The sequence below is a fragment of the Muntiacus reevesi genome, chromosome 2, assembly GCF_963930625.1.
Source record: "Muntiacus reevesi chromosome 2, mMunRee1.1, whole genome shotgun sequence".
In the NCBI taxonomy this organism is placed as follows: domain Eukaryota; kingdom Metazoa; phylum Chordata; class Mammalia; order Artiodactyla; family Cervidae; genus Muntiacus; species Muntiacus reevesi.
In genome coordinates, this window is record NC_089250.1 from 81982975 (window position 1) to 81996357 (window position 13383).

Sequence of the window (13383 nt, forward strand, 5' to 3'; positions counted from 1 at the left end):
GACAATCATATCCAATTTCTGGAAAAGAACTTGCAAACCACTTTTACTGCACTGGCCTGATTATATAATAATTCATTCAATCTTAGTGGAAAAGTCTTTCTCTATATAACTAAATACATTTGTCAAAATTTTCATTTTCAGTTTTTTATTTTAAACAGACTAGTGCTGCATTCTGTTGGCTAAAGGGGATGGTCAGATGACGTGTTAAAGAGATTTCAGGAAACAAAAATTTTAATATATTAAAACTGAATGAGTAATATCTGACTGCATTTCTTCATTGTACCCTTGGTATCCTGAAATGAAATTATACATAAAAAGTATCTTGTATCTTGTTTCCTCTAAGTATAAAACACGTAAAATTACACTCTAATGGAGTAAATATTCTGGAGATCAGAACTAGAGGCCTAATTTTTATGGCTGATGGGGAATTATGAGTTCAAGTATGTGTGGGGACCATGTGCTCCTTATTTAATCATAACTTTCTCAAATAAAAAAAAAAAAATTGGGGTTGTTAATTTAAGTATAATCTTATCATTTATCTCTTAGGTGAATAAAGCATAAAATATTTGATGCTATTAACCAATTTTAAAAGAAAATTGTGATTTTTTTTCCACCTTCCTACTTGTGGTATTAGTGAGCCACAGATAACATCTATTTTTTTATGGGGTTTTACTCTTCATAATTTCACATTCAGGATCTCACTTATCCTTTAAAGCAATCTTATGAAGTAGGCAAAGCAGAATGTCTACCTCTCATTTCATAGATGAAGAAACTGAGTCCTAAAGATTTAAGGGACTAGTTAGATGATAAATGCTGGGGATGGAACTAAATATTAAGGGAATTGAGTAGAATTTCCTTTCAATGACACCATAGATATCCCATGTCAATGACCATATAATATCTGTGTAAGTGGAAGTATATCACATACCCTGTTAAGTACAACTGCAATAAAATTGACCTGTTTCAAAATATTAAGCTAAATAAGATTTTTCTGTCTTACACTACCAGATTTATATGATATTACAGAACCAAAAGTCACTGAAACTTTCCAGTGACTACTTTCATTTAGTTAAAAGAGAGGTAAAATTCTATACTTCTGAATTCTGCCTATTTAGATACACATATATTACCATATCAAAAAGTAAAAATATATGATAGATGCATCTAAATGTACTTTTTCATTTTGCAACTGGTTGGTACATAGACTGTCTAGCCATGTTTCATAATAGTAACACCAATGCACGTGTCTTACATATTTTTTGCAAGATAAATGTATACTGCATTGAAAATCTCAATATATAACCATATAAATGATACTGAATAGAGAGTGACTTACTAGTGAGGAGCCTTGGTGGTATACATCATGATGGGAATGGGTATAGTTCAGTCAATCCACAGTCCACTGAGAAACGCGTAACAGAAATAAGTGCCATCACCGTTCAGACCTAAGCAGACACACAGAGAAATGACAGTCAGTCACTAAATACCATTTTGTACCATTTGCACAAGAGCATCTTTACAACCTGCAGCATTAAAAAACAAAAAGATGCCTGGCAAGCAATCCAACGAAAGGACTTTATACAACTCTGTTAACGAGTAGTATAGCAGTGGGACCACACTATGTAAATCAGTAAATCAGTAAAAAGTTTAGGGATTAGACATTATATAGCGATTAGGAAGTAATAAATTAGTAGTAAACTGTATCACATTACTGGAAGGCTATAAATTAATCAATAAAAACCCAACCCAAAACATCTAACATTCTGCTGTAAATTTGGGGGGGGGGGAGTTATACGCTAAGCACTTACAGCATGTCTGTATATAAAATTTCATTTAGTCTGGACAACAGCTTTGTAGTGCAGGTAATCCCCTCATTTAACAATGTTTAAGGCTGTGTGTAGGGCCCTACTCTATAATCTCCGCTTCTTTTCCATATCAGGTGGAGTATGCCAAGCACAAACTTCTTCTTGTGCTAACTTGCGCTCCCTATGACTTACGGCATAAATAACAGATATCAAGAGGATTATAAAAGCATGTATCTCTGTTTCACACTTAGTTTCCTAGAAAGCAAATATGGTATTCTACTCATCTTTGTATGTCAAAATGTAAGATCTTTTGGGTACACACAGATATTTGTTCATTAAATAAATGAATAACAGCAACAACATAAGTAGAAACTGAAAAAGAGCAAGCCTCAAGTCACACTTTTGTTTTGTCAATTATTTCCTTTACTTACCAGAATTACCTTCCTGTTTGCAACACAATCTCAAGAGGAAAGAGTAAGAAGAATCATCTAAAAATCATGTGAATGAAGTTCAAATACATATCATTAAAAGAAATACAAATTATTTAGCAGTCAGTTTAATTTAGTTCAGTTGGAGAGGTTTCTGAAGAACAAAAAAGATGAAATAACAAAATGCTTCCAGAGAGAGAGAAAAAAAAAAAAAATCCACCTTTCACTTCTAGATCAGATACTAGCTATTAACAAAGTCTAAGCACCTTGGCTGTGACCAGATCTCAACGGGGGAGGACCCACAGATACAGGAGAAAATTGAAATAGCTAAATACTCCAAGTAGAAACTGCACGACCACAAGAAACTATGAAGTGCTGCTCTGCACTGGAGATGGCTGAAGAGAAAGCAGTCAAACTGGAGACCATGATGGTCAGATTCCAATTTACCCTGCAGAAGAATCAAGCATCCTGCCTGTGTAGAGCAGGAGCTGGCAAACTGTAGACTGCTGCCTGTGAGCTAAAAATGGTTTTCACATTTTTAAATCGTTGGAGGAAATCAAAGGAATCATTTAAGTGTAAATTATTTGAAATTCAAATTTCAGAGTCTATAAATAAAGTTTTATTGGAATACAGCCACAACATCTCATGTATATAGTGTCTCTGGTTCAGTTCAGTTCAGTTCAGTCGCTCAGGCGTGTCCGACTCTTTGCGACCCCATGAATTGCAGCACGTCAGGCCTCCCTGTCCATCACCAACTCCCGGAGTTTACTCAAACTCATGTGCAATGAGTTGGTGATGCCATCCAGCCATCTCATCCTCTGTTGTCCCCTTCTCCTCCTGCCCCCAATCCTTCCCAGCATCAGGGTCTTTTCCAATGAGTCAACTCTTCACATGAGGTGGCCAAAGTATTGGAGTTTCACCTTCAGCATCAGTCCTTCCAAGGTCTCTGGTTACCTTTATGCTATAACAGTAAAGTTGAGAGGTTGTGAAAGAACAGTATGACTTGAAAGGCTAAAATATATTTACTGTTTGATCCTTTACAGATATCATTGGCTGATTTCTGGTCTAGAGAATTATTAGTTCTCAGTTTGGAAGGGATGATATTAAAGAAAGGGGGTGCTTTAGAGCAGATTGGAAGCAGGGGCTGGCAATCCATTTCCCTATATAAATCCAGGGCAACGCAGTATTATGAGTATAGTAGGGCTTTGTCTGGGGGCAGTGGGGTTCTTCCTGGAGGAAGTACCAGAAAGGAGGGTAGATTCAGCCATACTCAATCTGTCATACAGGCTACAGGCTGGACCAATGAGGATGGATGGAGAAAACCGGCCACCAGAACATATGTCATTTCTCAGTATGACAGAATGAACTTCTCATGAAGAAAATAAAATCTCTGGGCTCTGATTCTCTCCCTGTATGTGCCAGCCTCTAGAAAGGCAGATAATCAGTTTTTTTTTTTTTTTTTTTTCTTTTTTGGTTTGTTTTTTGACGTTTCCTTGCTGAAGATCTTAGATTATAAGAGAAAACAGAGACATCCTAAGCAGGTAAAAGACACTCCATCTCTCGCACAGAAAAGCAAACAGTGGGTCATATCTAATAACAGACAAACAGGGGATGAAGCAAAACAAAACAAAGCATAAGAACTATATTAAAAAGAATCTGCTACATAATACATGAAAATATATAAAGAGGAAGCATTTTCATTTCAAGGGTATCAAAGAAAAGTTAAAATAAGTTTTTTAGAACAACAACTCCATGCTTTTGATGAAGTTTGAGACAATACAGAATAAAATTCCAAAGATTTATCTTCAGAGAAGTTAATTAAACCAAAACAAATGAAAAGACACTTAAGTGGTTGCCCTTTTAAATATTAATTGCATCTTGATGACAAGAAGAGGGGTTTTGATCTCAAACACTTGGATCTGAACATCAATTCTACTATTTTTCTTGCTGTATGACCTTGGACAACTGACTTTCTATTCAAAGTGTTATTTCCATCACTTCTTAAATAGGGTTATTCTGAGAACTGTAGGACCAAATATGCATAAAATGTCCAGCATACTGCCTGTCACATAGGAGGCACAGGATATTTACTAGCTTCCTATGTACTTTCTGACCCTGATTATTTTCTTACCCTCTTGCCCTAACACTAATCATCTACCACAGTCATTACAGCTGTAGGAAAATTGTAGATCTCTTCTATGTTGTCATATTTGACTTTGCATCTTGTTTTTGCTGGGTGGACTACACCTTTTAAACTTTGGACTCCTCTCTGTATAACTGGTAAATTGGTATTTACTTAAAAATTTAATTCAGAAATGAATTCTGCAACCTCCTTAATCCCTTAGACAAAAAATATACAGCCACAACATTTTGTGCATAAACCTATTTTTATGATTAATACTGTATTCTTTTTTATTTACATGTGTCTTTCCCAGGAGGCTATATCTTGGCCAAGTGCATTGATATGATACATCAAGATGACCAACTACGGCCTGCTGTATAAGACAGACATGTGAACACATGCACCTGCCTACATTTTTGCCTATTCACTGGCCTTATAGCAGAGATTGTGCCCTGATGCTTTTGAACAGACAGCATCTCCTTCATGCCAGATGCAACTTGGAGTCAAGCAGTGACTTCATAAATGCTTGGTCATAATAGGCTCTATTATTTTCTTAAAGAATAAATAAAGAATGAAAAAAAGAAGAATGATGGAAAGATGGTGAGGATTTGATTAAAAGAAAAAAAAAAAGGACATTTAGCATATAGTTGCTGATCCTGACCACTTAATTATCCTGGAAACTCATAAAGAAATATGCACAAAATCATACAAATATCTTCATTTTATACAGTTGGTTAAATCATTTTTAGAAGTAGTTCCCGAGAATAATCTCCTCCCATATCTTAGACATTTACCTCATGTCACACTCTGGTAGATACAACCTGCTGCTGCTAAGTCGCTTCAGTCGGGTCTGACTCTGTGCGACCCCATAGACGGCAGCCCACCAGGCTCCCCCATCCCTGGGATTCTCCAGGCAAGATACAACCTATAAGTCAGTTATTATTATTCTTACTTTTTTCAGAGGAGAAAATTGAAAGTGAGGAATCAAAATAGAATTTTTTTCTTGATTAATCATCACACAAGAAGTTGAGACCTAAATCTACCAAATTCTAAAGTCAAGGTGTTCCACATAACAAACTAGGCATGGCCTTTACTTTGTAAAAAGATGTGATTAACAGAACATTCATTGTGTAAACAGTTGGCAAGTGGTAGGTGTTATAACTGCTATTATTAATACCATAACCTAACAAAAGGGAACTGTTTTAAAACTATGGAATGCCGTATTGTTAAATATATTATGCTCTATTGCTATAATAAGTATGAAAGTCACGCTAATATAAGGAAATGTGTACATCAATGCAGAATACAAAATGTTATATATAGGCTTATTAAAATTATAGGCAATTTCATGTAGGGTAGATTAACAAAAATTATAATAGTGTGATAAATATAATAAAATTGTGCAACTATAGGTAACTTATTTGAACTTCATCAATTTATTTGAGAAGATGCAAATCTGCTTGAGTTCAAGCTTATGTTTTAAAAAGCAGATAATGTATCTACATTTCTAAAAGTGGTGGTAACATCCTAGACCTGCACATTTGAAATCTCACATTTTCTTTAAGTAAAATAATATATTACTGCTGTTGCAGTAAGACCTGTTTGTTAGTCCATTTATTTAGTTTGCTATTGGGAATGGAAATATTCAGAGGCAGATTTAAAAATAAGAATGACTGAAGTGAAGTTGTCTTTGAAATGGAGTCATTTAAACTACCTACTCTGGTTAAAGGGCTTCCCTTGTGGCTCAGCTGGTAGAGAATCCACCTGCAATGAGGGAGACCTGGGTTGGGAAGACCCCCTGGAGAAGGGAAAGGCTACCAACTCCAGTATTCTGGCCTGGAGCATTCCATGGACTGTATGGTCCATGGGATCGCAAAGTCGGACACGACTGAGCAACTTTCACTTCAGTTAAAATACACATAGTTTGCCTTAATATTTCCCAATTAACATAAGTAATTAGCACATAATGATGCTAACTTCTATACACAAAAGTTTTATACACACACATATGAGAGAAAGAACGAGCTATTTCGGCAGAACCTCAAGAAGAATAATGCCAAAATTATCCAAAAACGAGTAAGAATATTTGATAAGAGCAACAGTTGAGACACAGAAACGTGTTGAATTGTGCTCAGCTGTCTGCATACTAACTCTACCATAAGCCATTTAGGGCACCGCTCATCTTAGTTTCAGACTTTCCTTTGAAGGCAGTTCTATCCACTGTCACCCACTTATGAAGCAACTAACGTTCCTTTATTCTCATTGCATTATAACAGAACAAAGTACAAAAGATTGAAAGAGTTCTGTCTGATCAAAAGAATCGTCTATCAAAGAAAGTGCAGGAAAATGACCCTGATTGTATAGCTATGAAACCTACTCAACAAGGAATCAGAAACATCTGCTCCCTTGTGTGTGGGTGGCTCTTCTTCCCTACAATAGTTATGCCCAGAGATTCATGCCTGATTCATCCATGGTTTGAACAAACTAATGGTTAGGCCTGAGGCAAAAAGTGATATTCTGGATGAAAATACACATTTTAACTAGGTTTTCCATAATTTGAAAGTTACGTGAAAAGTATTTTCTTTCTTCATTGACTCTAGAATTATTTTGCACCCGGCTTAACTCTTTTGATAGCCACAGTGCTAAGGTAGGAAATAATAAACCAAAAAGAAAGACAGACTTTGTGGAAAAAGGCTCAGGCATAAGCAAACTAGGAGGTTTTGTCTCTTGGTTTGTTTTAAACTGCTGCTGGGTAAGTTTCTTTGTGTGTTTACATTTGTAATGAAGAAACTGTCACTTCACGTTTACGTTTACTGGCTATTAGAGTTTAAAGAATAGTTGTGCTGAGAATTCTATGTTTATTCTATATTTGCTCTCCCAGTGTTCCAGTTACTCTTTTCTCTTAATTTTAACTTAGGACAGTTAAATTAACTAGACAAAAATCAGTGGGTTTTTTTCCCTTAACATGCAGCTTACAAAACAGAGACAGCGGCGTCTAACTCTATTTAAATTTCAAATCTAACTCCAACATTATCTAACTGGACTGAGACAACCATTAGACAGCTGTGGATAGAGGGTTGGCATGAATCAGGAAATCCTGATGGTAGAGAAGTTCTCAAGCTCTAGGATGGAGTGGTGCCGGGGAGGTGAACGAACTAATGCAGAAAGGAGGTCAAAAGATGGGGCAAAGCTAGCACAGAAAAAGTGAGAAGCAGCTTTTATGGGCTTCTCCTGGTGGGGGAGGGAGAGGAAAAAAGGTCTCTCAGAGTCTCATTATGCTTTGCAATTGCACCAAAGATGAGAACTAGGTAGATGAAGGGAAGAGATACTTGGAAAGCCCTCACAAAGTGGTACAATCTCAATATTTCTACCATTACATGCTCCAGTTCTTCCCTCTTTTTTCTCTTATTTCTGCTTCTCCCCTTACCCTCACTTCCCCTCCTTTTTCCTTTCCTTTCTACCTGTCCTTTTTCAGCAGGAACATCAACATGATCAGTGTTACTCATGTGCCTACCTCTGTGTATACACTTTGGTGGGTGCTTTATACACGTATCTTTATTCTTTTCACAGTCTTCTGAAATTGCTATTATTATCTATCTTTTAAAAACCTGCAGTTTTTATCAAGTGAATTTCACAGTCAAATAGCCAGGGAGTGAACAAATGTAAGAATCAAATCTGATTCTATCTAATTCTTTTATTAATAAAGCAAAGTTCTATTCCCAGGGACTCTCTCTTTTAAAAAGAAAGTTTTATTCCTGGGACTAGAACTCAGTGTAAATACAGAATTTAGCATAACATCACAGACTCTGAGCATCTAAAGATGTGAGTTGTGGGTGGTGGAATCTGAGAGCTGAATTAAGTTATCCTTCAAAACACAATTCCACATCAGAGAGCTATCACTTTGTTTTTGTTCTTTTGCTAAGCTGTGTCTGCCTCTTTGATCCCATGAACTGCAGCATGTCAGGCTTCTCTGTCTTCACTATCTCTCAAAGTTTGCTCAAATTCGTGTTCATTGAGTCAGTGATGCCAACCAGCCATCTTAACCTCTGTCACCCTCTCCTCTTGCCCTCAATCTTTCCCAGCATCATGGTCTTTTCCAATGAGTCAGCTCTTCACATCAGGTGGTCAAATTATTGGGGGAGCTTCAACTACAACATCAGCTCTTCCAATGAAAATGCAGCGTTGATTTCTCTTAGGATTGACTGGTTTGATCTTGCTGTCCAAGGAACTCTCAAGAGCCTTCTCCAGCACCACAGTTCAAAAGCATCAATTCCAGCACCACTTGTTAAAGAGATTGTCTTTTTTCCATTGTATATCCTTGCCTCCTTTGTCAAAGATGAGGTGTCCATAGGTTCGTGGATTTATCTCTGGGCTTTCTATTCTGTTCCATTGATCTATATTTCTGTCTTTGTGCCAGTACCATACTGTCTTGATGACTGTGGCTTTGTAGTAGAGTCTGAAGTCAGGCAGGTTGATTCCTCCAGTTCCATTCTTCTTTCTCAAGATTACTTTGGCTATTCGAGGTTTTTTGTATTTCCATACAAATTGTGAAATTATTTGTTCTAGTTCTGTGAAAAATACCGTTGGTAGCTTGATAGGGATTGCATTGAATCTATAGATTGCTTTGGGTAGAATAGCCATTTTGACAATATTGATTCTTCCAATCCATGAACACGGTATGTTTCTCCATCTGTATGTGTCCTCTTTGATTTCTTTCATCAGTGTTTTATAGTTTTCTATGTATAGGTCTTTTGTTTCTTTAGGTAGATATACTCCTAAGTATTTTATTCTTTTTGTTGCAATGGTGAATGGTATTGTTTCCTTAATTTCTCTTTCTGTTTTTTCATTGTTAGTGTATAGGAATGCAAGGGATTTCTGTGTGTTAATTTTATATCCTGCAACTTTACTATATTCATTAATTAGCTCTAGTAATTTTCTGGAAGAGTCTTTAGGGTTTTCTATGTAGAGGATCATGTCATCTGCAAACAGCGAGAGTTTCACTTCTTCTTTTCCTATCTGGATTCCTTTTATATCTTTTTCTGCTCTGATTGCTGTGGCCAAAACTTCCAACACTATGTTGAATAGTAGTGGTGAGAGTGGGCATCCTTGTCTTGTTCCTGATTTCAGAGGAAATGCTTTCAATTTTTCACCATTGAGGGTGATGCTGGGAAAACTGGTCAACCACCTGTAAAAGAATGAAACTAGAACACTTCCTAACAACATACACAAAAATAAACTCAAAATGGATTAAAGATCTAAATGTAAGACCAGAAACTATAAAACTCCTAGAGGAGAACATAGGCAAAACACTCTCCGACATAAATCACAGCAAGATCTTCTATGACCCACCTCCCAGAATATTGGAAATAAAAGCAAAAATAAACAAATGGGACCTAATGAAAATTAAAAGCTTTTGCACAACAAAGGAAACTATAAGTAAGGTGAAAAGACAGCCCTCAGATTGGGAGAAAATAATAACAAATGAGGAAACAGACAAAGGATTAATCTCAAAAATATACAAGCAACTCCTGAAGCTCAATTCCAGAAAAATAAACGACCCAATCAAAAAATGGGCCAAAGAACTAAACAGACATTTCTCCAAAGAAGACATACAGATGGCTAACAAACACATGAAAAGATGCTCAACATCACTCATCATCAGAGAAATGCAAATCAAAACCACAATGAGGTACCATTACACACCAGTCAGGATGGCTGCTATCCAAAAGTCTACAAGCAATAAATGCTGGAGAGGGTGTGGAGAAAAGGGAACCCTCTTACACTGTTGGTGGGAATGCAAACTAGTACAGCCACTATGGAAAACAGTGTGGAGATTTCTTAAAAAACTGGAATTAGAACTGCCATATGACCCAGCAATACCACTTCTGGGCATAGACACTGAGGAATCCAGATCTGAAAGACACACGTGCACCCCAATGTTCATCGCAGCACTGTTTATAATAGCCAGGACATGGAAGCAACCCAGATGCCCATCAGCAGATGAATGGATAAGGAAGCTGTGGTACATATACACCATGGAATATTACTCAGCCGTTAAAAAGAATTCATTTGAATCAGTTCTAATGAGATGGATGAAACTGGAGCCCATTATACAGAGTGAAGTAAGCCAGAAAGATAAAGAACATTACAGTATACTAACACATATATACGGAATTTAGATAGATGGTAGCGATAACCCTATATGCAAAATAGAAAAAGAGACACAGAAGTACAGAACAGACTTTTGAACTCTGGGGGAGAACGTGAGGGTGGGATGTTTTGAAAGAACAGCATGTATATTATCTATGGTGAAATAGACCACCAGCCCAGGTGGGATGCATGAGTCAAGTGCTCGGGCCTCGTGCACTGGGAGGACCCTGAGGATTCGGGTGGAGAGGGAGGTGGGAGGGGGGATCGGGATGGGGAATACGTGTAACTAAAAGGCTGATTCATGTCAATGTATGACAAAACCCACTGAAATGTTGTGAAGTGATTGGCCTCCAACTAATAAAATAATATTAAAAAAAAAAAAAAAAAAGAAATGCCATTTCAAAGAAGTAAAAAAAAAAAAAAAAAAAAAAGAAGTTAAAAAAAAAAAAAAAAAACAAAAGCATCAATTCTACAGTGTTCAGCCTTCTTTATGGTCCAACTCTCATATCTGTACATGACACTTAAATAGTCTCAAATAACAGCAATAGATTAAGTTAGGGACCAAATGAAAGCAAATTCTGAACCTTAATATTAGTTTACTTCATTCACTAAGTCGTGTCCAGTTCTTTGTGACCCCATGGACTGCAGCACACAAGGCCTTCCTGTCCATAAGCAACTCCCAGAGTTTACTCAAACTCGTGTCCATTGAATCAGTGATGCCATCTAACCATCTCATTCTCTGTTGTCCCCTTCTCCTCCTGCCCCCAATCTTTCCCAGCATCAGGGTCTTTTCAAATGAGTCAGCTCTTCACATCAGGTGACCAAAGTATTGGAGTTCCAGCTTCAGCATCAGTCCTTCCAAGGAATAATCAGGACTGATTTCCTTTAGCATGGACTGGTTTGATCTCCTTGCAGTCCAAAGGACTCTCAAGAATCTTCTCCAACACCACAGTTCAAAAGCATCATTTCTTTGGCCCTCAACTTTCTATATAGTCCAACTCTCACATCCATACATCACTACGAGAAAAACTACAGCCTTGACTAGATGGAGCTTTGTTGGCAAAGTAATGTCTCTGCTTTTTAATATACTGTTTAGGTTGGTCATAACTTTCCTTCCAAGCAGAAAGCGTCTTTTAATTTCATGGCTGCAGTTACCATCTGCAGTAATTTTCAAGCCCCCAAAATAAAGTCAGCCACTGTTTCCACTGATTCCCCATCTATTTCCCATGAAGTGATGGGACTGGATGCCATGATCTTAGTTTTCTGAATGTTGAGCTTTAAGCAAACTTTTTCACTCTCCTCTTTTACTTTCATCAAGAGGCTCTTTAGTTCTTCACTTTCTGCCATAAGGGTGCTGTCATCTGCATATCTGAGGTCATTGATATTTCTCCTGGCAATCTTGATTCCAGCTTGTGCTTCTTCCAGTCCAGGGTTTCCCATGATGTACTCTGCGTATAAGTTAAATAAGCAGGGTAACAATATACAGCCTTGACGTACTCTTTTTCCTATTTGGAACCAGTCTGTTGTTCTGTGTCCAGTTCTAACTGTGTGTCCTGACCTGCGTAGAGATTTCTCAAGAGGTAGGTCAGGTGGTCTGGTGTTCTCATCTCTTAAAGAATATTCCATGGTTTATTGTGATCCACACAGTCAGAGGCTTTGGCATAGTCAATAAAGCAGAAACAGATGTTTTCCTGGAACTCTCTTGCTTTTTCGATGATCCAGTGGATGCTGGCAATTTGATCTCTGGTTCCTCTGCCTTTTCTAAAACCAGCTTGAACATCTAGTAGTTCATGGTTCACGTATTGCTGAAGCCTGGCTTGGAGAATTTTGAGCATTACTTTACTAGCGTATGAAGTGAGTGCAATTGTGCAGTAGTTTGAGTATTCTTTGGCATTGCCTTTCTTAGGGACTGGAATGAAAACGGACAGTTTCCAGTCCTGTGGCCACTGCTGAGCTTTCCAAATTTGCTGACATATTGAGTGCAGCACTTTCACCGTATCATCTTTTAGGATTTGAAATAGATCAACTGGAATTTCATCACCTCCACTAGCTTTGTTCACAGTGATGCTTCCTAAGACCCACTTGACTTCACAATCCAGGATGTCTGGCTCTAGGTGAGTGATCACACCATCTTGATTATCTGGGTCATGAAGATCTTTTTTGTACAGTTCTTCTGTGCATTCTTATCACCTCTTCTTAATATTTCCTGCTTCTGTTAGGTCCATACCATTTCTGTCCTTTACTGAGCCCATCTGTTCATGAAATGTTCCCTTGGTATCTCTAATTTTCTTGAAGAGATTTCTAGTCTTTCCCATTCTATTGTTTTCTTCTATTTCTTTGCAAAGATCACTGAGGAAGGCTTTCTTATCTCTCCTTGGCACTCTGCATTCAAATGGGTATATCTTTCTGTTTCTCCTTTGCTTTCTGCTTCTCTTCTTTTCACAGCTATTTGTAAGGCCTCCTCAGACAGCCATTTGGCTTTTTTGCATTTCTTTTTCTTGGGGATGATCTTGATCCCTGTCTCCTGTACAATGTCAGGAACCTCTGTCCATAGTTTATCAGGCACTCTATCAGATTTAGTCCCTTTAATCTATTTCTCACTTCCATTGTATAATTGTAAGGGATTTGACTTAGGTCATACCTGAATGGTCTAGTTAGTTAGTTAGGAGGTCTAGTTAATGTTAGTTAGGAGGGACCATTATTAGGGCCAATGTAGCAATTAACTTACGGATGATAAAAACACAGACAATTGTTACTAGGTCAATAGATATCTAACCTGGAAGGGCAGTTAAAGAGGTGTTTCTTTACCAAACTGAAACAAAAATCTGCCTGCAATGCAGGAGACCTGGGTTCAATCCCTGGGTCGAGAAGAACTCCT

The 13383-nt window shown here is 37.5% G+C and overlaps 1 protein-coding gene across 2 annotated transcripts in view; it reads right to left on the reverse strand.

The window, feature by feature from the left end:
- Positions 1–13383, reverse strand: part of CHRM3 (cholinergic receptor muscarinic 3) — a 556385-nt gene that overhangs the window by 398768 nt on the left and 144234 nt on the right. For both annotated transcript variants that reach the window (XM_065922229.1, XM_065922230.1), the window contains exon 2: positions 1337–1445. The gene's annotated coding sequence lies outside the window, so the exon portion shown is untranslated. The remainder of the gene's footprint in view (positions 1–1336; positions 1446–13383) is intronic.